General features: G+C 37.7%; 1 pseudogene; it reads right to left on the bottom strand.

The window, feature by feature from the left end:
* Positions 1–4,118: 4,118 nt before the first annotated feature.
* On the bottom strand, positions 4,119–5,398 carry LOC102831783 (annotated as a pseudogene).
* Positions 5,399–5,973: the final 575 nt, after the last annotated feature.

Genomic DNA, 5,973 nt, shown 5'->3' with positions numbered 1-5,973 from the left:
TTTGTTCACCAGAGGTGAACATATGGCCCAGACTCCAGTACACAGATTGACTAAATGTGCATCTCCTGCCAGGGCTACACTGTTTGCCAGACCCTCAAAGGAAAGTAAAGAATAACCGGGCTAATGAAACACAAGATGTTTCATTTTAACATATTTGACCACTCACAGTTTCCAAATTGATATTTCTTTTTCAAAGAATGATTTGAAAGGAAATCAGATAGCATCGAAAAATATTTTTAGTACATGATTCTCCTCTGTATTACCTTTCACCAGCTCATTCTCTTGCTTCTACTCCCCCAAGTCCCTCAAATACACACCCAGAATTGAAACCACTGGCGCCTTTGGACAGAAGGGAAAACGTGTATGCTGCACAGATGTATTGCTGCCTCTGGGATTTGAATCACCCAAACAATCTGAGTTAATTACATCAACTGATGTAACCCAATTCCTTTAAAAGGGATGTCTGGCTGTGAAGAATTTTGAATGGATATTTAAAGCTTTCCTTAGCCCCCTGGAGAGGGTTTGAAGTTAGGAAGATAGTTTTACCTAAGGAAAGCAAGCTATCTTTGCAAATTCAACATCTCCATGCTCTTTACTCACTCTTATTTGTCTGTCTTATTTTAAAATGTTGGTTATATTATACAATCTCTTAGTAATGCAGGTATAAAGTCTTTTTATCAAAAAGAAAGGGAAAGATGGTATTTAGCCAATAAGGCACAAGAAAGTCATGTTGTAAAACCAAACAAAAATTAAGTATTATTCTAAAAACTGTAAGATGTTCCTCACCAGACTATTAATTCTGAAGAGGCACTTTTTCAAACCACGTTCTCACCAATGTAGGTGATCTCAATGGTTTCTTGAGTTCATCTGCTAGCTCTGCCTAAGGGTTGCTACCAGTCCCTCGAACCTATTTTCTGTTGTACAGGTGGTGGGGCTGATTGTTTTGAAAACAATTTCTTGCATGGCCACCCCTCCAAAACCACTCAAAGCAAAATCCATCCCATATATCTGTAGTTGCACATTGGAGAGAGAAAAAAAAAATCTCTAAAGTTACAAGAATGTATGATAATAAGATCATGTTCTTGTATGGAGTTAAGCCACCCTAAATACTGTTAAAAACATTTTAGTTTGCCGAGCTATGAATGGATTGAAAAATTATACCAATGGCCTGGACACTGAACAAAGAAAACAGCATCATTAAAATATAGTAATTTCATAATTCTGTCCACTAAAACAAATGTATTTTTATGGTGCTCAAAATGAAAACCTGTCATGCTTGTAGAGGAATTGGTAAGAGTGAGCATGAGCATAAATATCTATTTAGTAAAGATATTGTGGGGACTCATTTTTGAAAAATTAAAATTGTGTAATAGGGTTAAATTATAAACAATATTCAGAATATTCTAGTAAAGCTGATTCTACATGCTCAGTTTATATTCTTGTAAAACAAAGGGCATAACTCAATGAACTAAGAGGAAGGTGGTTAGGTTAAGCTTAATATTTTATATTTATTTTAATAATACTGATCAGGGTCCTGGTAGGGTGCTGTAGGATAATTGGACTGTTAACTGTAAGGTTGGCAGTTCAAACTTGTAAGTCGGAACTGACTTGACAACATTTAACAACAGCAAATAATAATAATGATCAAATCTGGATAAAATGTCATGTTTGATAAACTAGAGAGTCAGTGGAAAATAAGGAAGACCCTCAACAATGGACACAGAGTAGTGACTATGAGAATGTGTGTAATGCAGCATGGTTTCAGCCTGTTTTACATACTGTTGCTATGAGTCAGAACTGACAACCGGAACCTAGCAACAACAATAATACTGATAATTTAAAGAGCATTTTTCTCTACAACAGTCTTTGTTGGCGAGTGGGAGAACAGGAAGGTGGAGAGTGTTACATAAGAGCATAATGCACTCAAGAAGAAGTTACTAATAAAGAAAATACAATAGCTGATGGCACCTTGTTGTTGTTAGGTGCCATTAAGTTGGTTTCAGCTCAAAGTGCCCCTATGCACTGTAGAACGAAATACTGCTCAGTCTTGTGCCATCCACACAATTGTTGCTATTCTTGAGCCCATTGCTGCTGCCACTGTGCCAATCCATGTCTTTGGACATCTTCTTTTTTACTCACAATCCACTTTAACAGGCATGATGTCTTTTTCCAAGGACTGGTCCCTCCTGATAATATGTCCTAAGTATGAGAGACAAAGTCTCACCATCCTGGCTTCTAAGAAGCATTCTGTCTGTATGTCTTCCAACACAGAATTGTTTGTTCTGGCAGTCCATGGTACTTTTAATATTCATCTCCAATACCATAACTTAAATGCATCAATTCTTCTATGTTCTTCCTTTATTCGCTGTTTAACCTTTACATGCATATGAGGCTATTGAAAACACCATGGCTTTGGTCAGACACAGCTTAGATCTTAAACTGACATCTTCGCTTTTGGACACTTTAAAGAGGCCTTGTGTGGCAGATTTTTCTAATGCAATGCATCATGGAGCATTTTATATAAAAGAAGATAATGCACTCCACTTCGGATCATAGCATACCAGAAAAAAGCTCTCCTTTCTGCCCATCCCAATTCAGAACCACAATGGATATTTTCAACATTTAAAATTACAAGAGTTTTAAGTACTGCATTGGGTAATTGGCTGCAAAAGACCTCTTTTAAATATTAAAAAGCAAAAGTTTTACTTCAAAGACTAGGAGGAACCTCACCCAAGCCATGGTATTTTCAATAGCCTCATATATATGTGAAAGCTGGGCACTGCATATGAAGGATTAATGGATTTGAATTAAAGTGTTGGCATAGAATATTGAATATATGGACCTCCAGGAAAACAAACAAATCTGATTTGGAAGTTTAGCCAGAATGCTTCTTAGAAGCGAGAATGGCAAGACTTTGTCTTGTGTATTTTGGACAAGTTATCAGGAAGGACCAATCCCTGGAAAATCATGCTTGGTAATGTAGAGAGGAGCCAAAACAAGAAAGACTCTCAACAAGATGGATTGATATAGTAGCTTTAGAAATGGGCTTCAACAGACCAACAACTGTCACGATGCCACGGGACTGGGAAGTGTTTGGGTCTGTAATACGTAGGATTGCCGTTAAGTTGGAACTGACTTGAAGGCACCTAACAGCAAGAATAATAAAGGTTTAAGTTAGTGTAAATTCACTTTAGGGATATGTCTTATTTTTATTTCTATTTTATCTAAGATAATCTCTAGCCATTTATGCATCATAGGCACTTCTCAAATGTTACTACCTTTCACTAGGTTTCTCTTCATTCTGTATTCATTTTGTGCCTCTTCCATTAGAAAACAAACCAATATTAAAGTTTATTGGCATTCTGGGCACCAGGAATATACAACTCCATAAGATTTCATTTTGTTATTAAGGGTCATCAAGTCAGATCCTGATGGAGGAGCGGCTGGTGAGTTTAAACCCCTGACCTTTCAGCTCAAACTGCCCTTGTGGTCCAGTGCTTATCCTACAGTACCATACCAGGACTCCCCTTTAATGGATCAAATGCATAAAAGAGTAGAAGAGCAATTATATACAAATTACATGCAAAAAAGTAGTAATTATATAAAAAGTTGTTATTGTTGTTGTTATGTGGCTTGGACTCAGTTCCGACTCATAGCGACCCTGTACAGGGTTTCCAAGGCTGTAAATCTTTATGGGAGCAGAAAGCCTCATCTTCCTCCTGTGGAACAGCTGGTAGTTTTTTTGTTTTTGGTTTTTTTGTATTTGCATTTATGTTGTGCCTGGTCAATAACACATGCCCAATAAAAATCAAGTTGGAAAAGCAGTTACACTTCCTACTTCAGTAGACACTTACAACAATCGATCATTTTCTGAAATGACCATTATATTTCAATTTACAATGAACTACTGTGAACTTACTATGAGATGTGTAGTCAACGTAAAAAAAAAAAAAAAAAAGACGTAGGGCGAACATTCCTTTTTTGGAGTGGGAAACGCCTCTGGAATCAGCTTGGAAACGAAACAAATCCTGTTGAAGAATTCTAGGTGGAAAAAACTTAATGTAGTCAATTTCAACTCATGTTGAGCTGATATCATCTGTTCATTAACGTGTTTAGTGTCATTCTTCTAAATCAAGTGTGTTTAATTCTTCTTCTAGTTCATCCAAATCTTCCCCAGTAAAAAGGTTTTCATCAACAGGAACAGCATCAAGGGCTCCATTTTCCTGTTCCTTCCCTTTGTTGTCCTCTTCCAAATCAATTCTTCCCCCATTTTCTGCCCTACCTCCGGAAGCTTCATTTAATTTCTTTTCATCTTTTTCTGAAGTATATGTGCAGAATCTTTCAAGACTGGCTACTGTAATCCCTGTCTCATCTACAGCTCTGGGAATGTACAGGCTTAGATTGATGTCATTTATGCTCACAGAATCATCCACTTCATCACCACCTGTTCCTTGGGTGTAACAGGTATCATCTGCTTCCTCATCATCATCATTAACCAGTTCAGCATGAAATTCAAACACCTCACGACTACTTATCACTAGTGCTTTCCCTGTTTTGAAGTCTGCTTTCTTTCTTTCCATATCTTGTTCAAGTTTATCAATCTTTTCTTGTCTTTTCCTTTTTTTCCACACAAGAAAAGATTCTAGAGTGATTTTGGTAATAACATTTGGACCTAGGGCAGAACGCTCTTTTTCAATGAGGCCTTCTAATGAAATTTCATCTTCTTTCTCTTCTTTCTTTTTATCTTTTTTCAACACTAATACAGGAGGAAGTGCATGACCATACATGCACATATCGCCCCCTCCAGGGCATACCCAAAACCAGCCATACTTGTTCTCAATAGCTTCAAGGAAATGCTTGCACACTATTTGAGTTTTTGGTTTGTTCTTTTCCGCGTCACCGTGCTTCTTGTTTACTACTTCTTCCAGTTTTTTTTCTCATCCCAATTATCCATGGTATTTTTTCAAGTTCTTCATCTCTTGCATCAATGTAAACACTTCACTTCTCACATTTTCTCTCCAGAGTCAAGTCATGAGAGAACTTACACCTATCTCCTTTAGTACACTGTCCTTGCTTGAAGAATGCACATACCACAGATTTTGGATCTGCAACTTTACTTATTTTTTGAACAGCAACTACAGGTTTGAAGAGTTCGTTTAACTCCTACAATTCCTTCTTCTTGTCATCTTTCTTCAATTTCTTTTCTGCTTCACTTTGTGCTACCTGACGTGGATTTTGTTGACCAAATTTAACTTGATGGGAGACAGCCTTGATAAACTTCTGTTGCTTGGCTCCTTTTCTTATTCTTTAGACCAAAAGTTTTGTCTTCAATGATCTTCTCCTTTTTCTGTTCTGCCTTTTTGCTGCCCCCGGCCTGAGCCTGTTTCTTGGGGGGCATTGCGGAGACAGGTGGCAAAGGCCAGACTTAAACGCAGCTGAGCACTGTCAGGGGCTCTGGCACCACGGCAGGAGAAGGAAGACAGAAGCCAGCTGGTAGTTTTGAACTGCCAACCTTGTGGTTCACAGCAGGATTCGTAACCACTATGCTACCAGAGGTCCTTATATAAAAAGTAGTACAGTATGGTTTTGTAATAACTACTTAGTATGAACCTTCATTTGATTCAATCTCATAGTTATTTCATGTATGTCCCACTTTGATAAATTTGTTTTTTATTCTTTGTAGATAAGGAAGGATTCCTTCCGGTTAGTTATAGTAGGCTTTCAAAAAGAAGGAGATATCAGTGTCTTCATAAGAAATATATGTTGTTGTTGTTATGTGCCATGGAGTTGGTTCCCACTCATAGTGACCCTGTACAGGGTTTCCAAGGCTGTAAATCTTTACGAGAGCAGAAAGCCTCATCTTTCTTCCGCAGAACGGCTGGTGATTTTGAACTGCTGACCTTGAGGTTCTCATCCCGATTCGTAACCACTATACATATGTAAAACTGCCTTTGCCGAATTTGACTTATGAAA

This window comes from Chrysochloris asiatica, unplaced genomic scaffold (assembly GCF_000296735.1).
Source record: "Chrysochloris asiatica unplaced genomic scaffold, ChrAsi1.0 scaffold00145, whole genome shotgun sequence".
Taxonomy (NCBI): Eukaryota; Metazoa; Chordata; class Mammalia; order Afrosoricida; family Chrysochloridae; genus Chrysochloris; species Chrysochloris asiatica.
The sequence above is the reverse complement of the archived record's forward strand: the minus strand, read 5'-3'. Positions and strand labels throughout refer to the sequence as shown.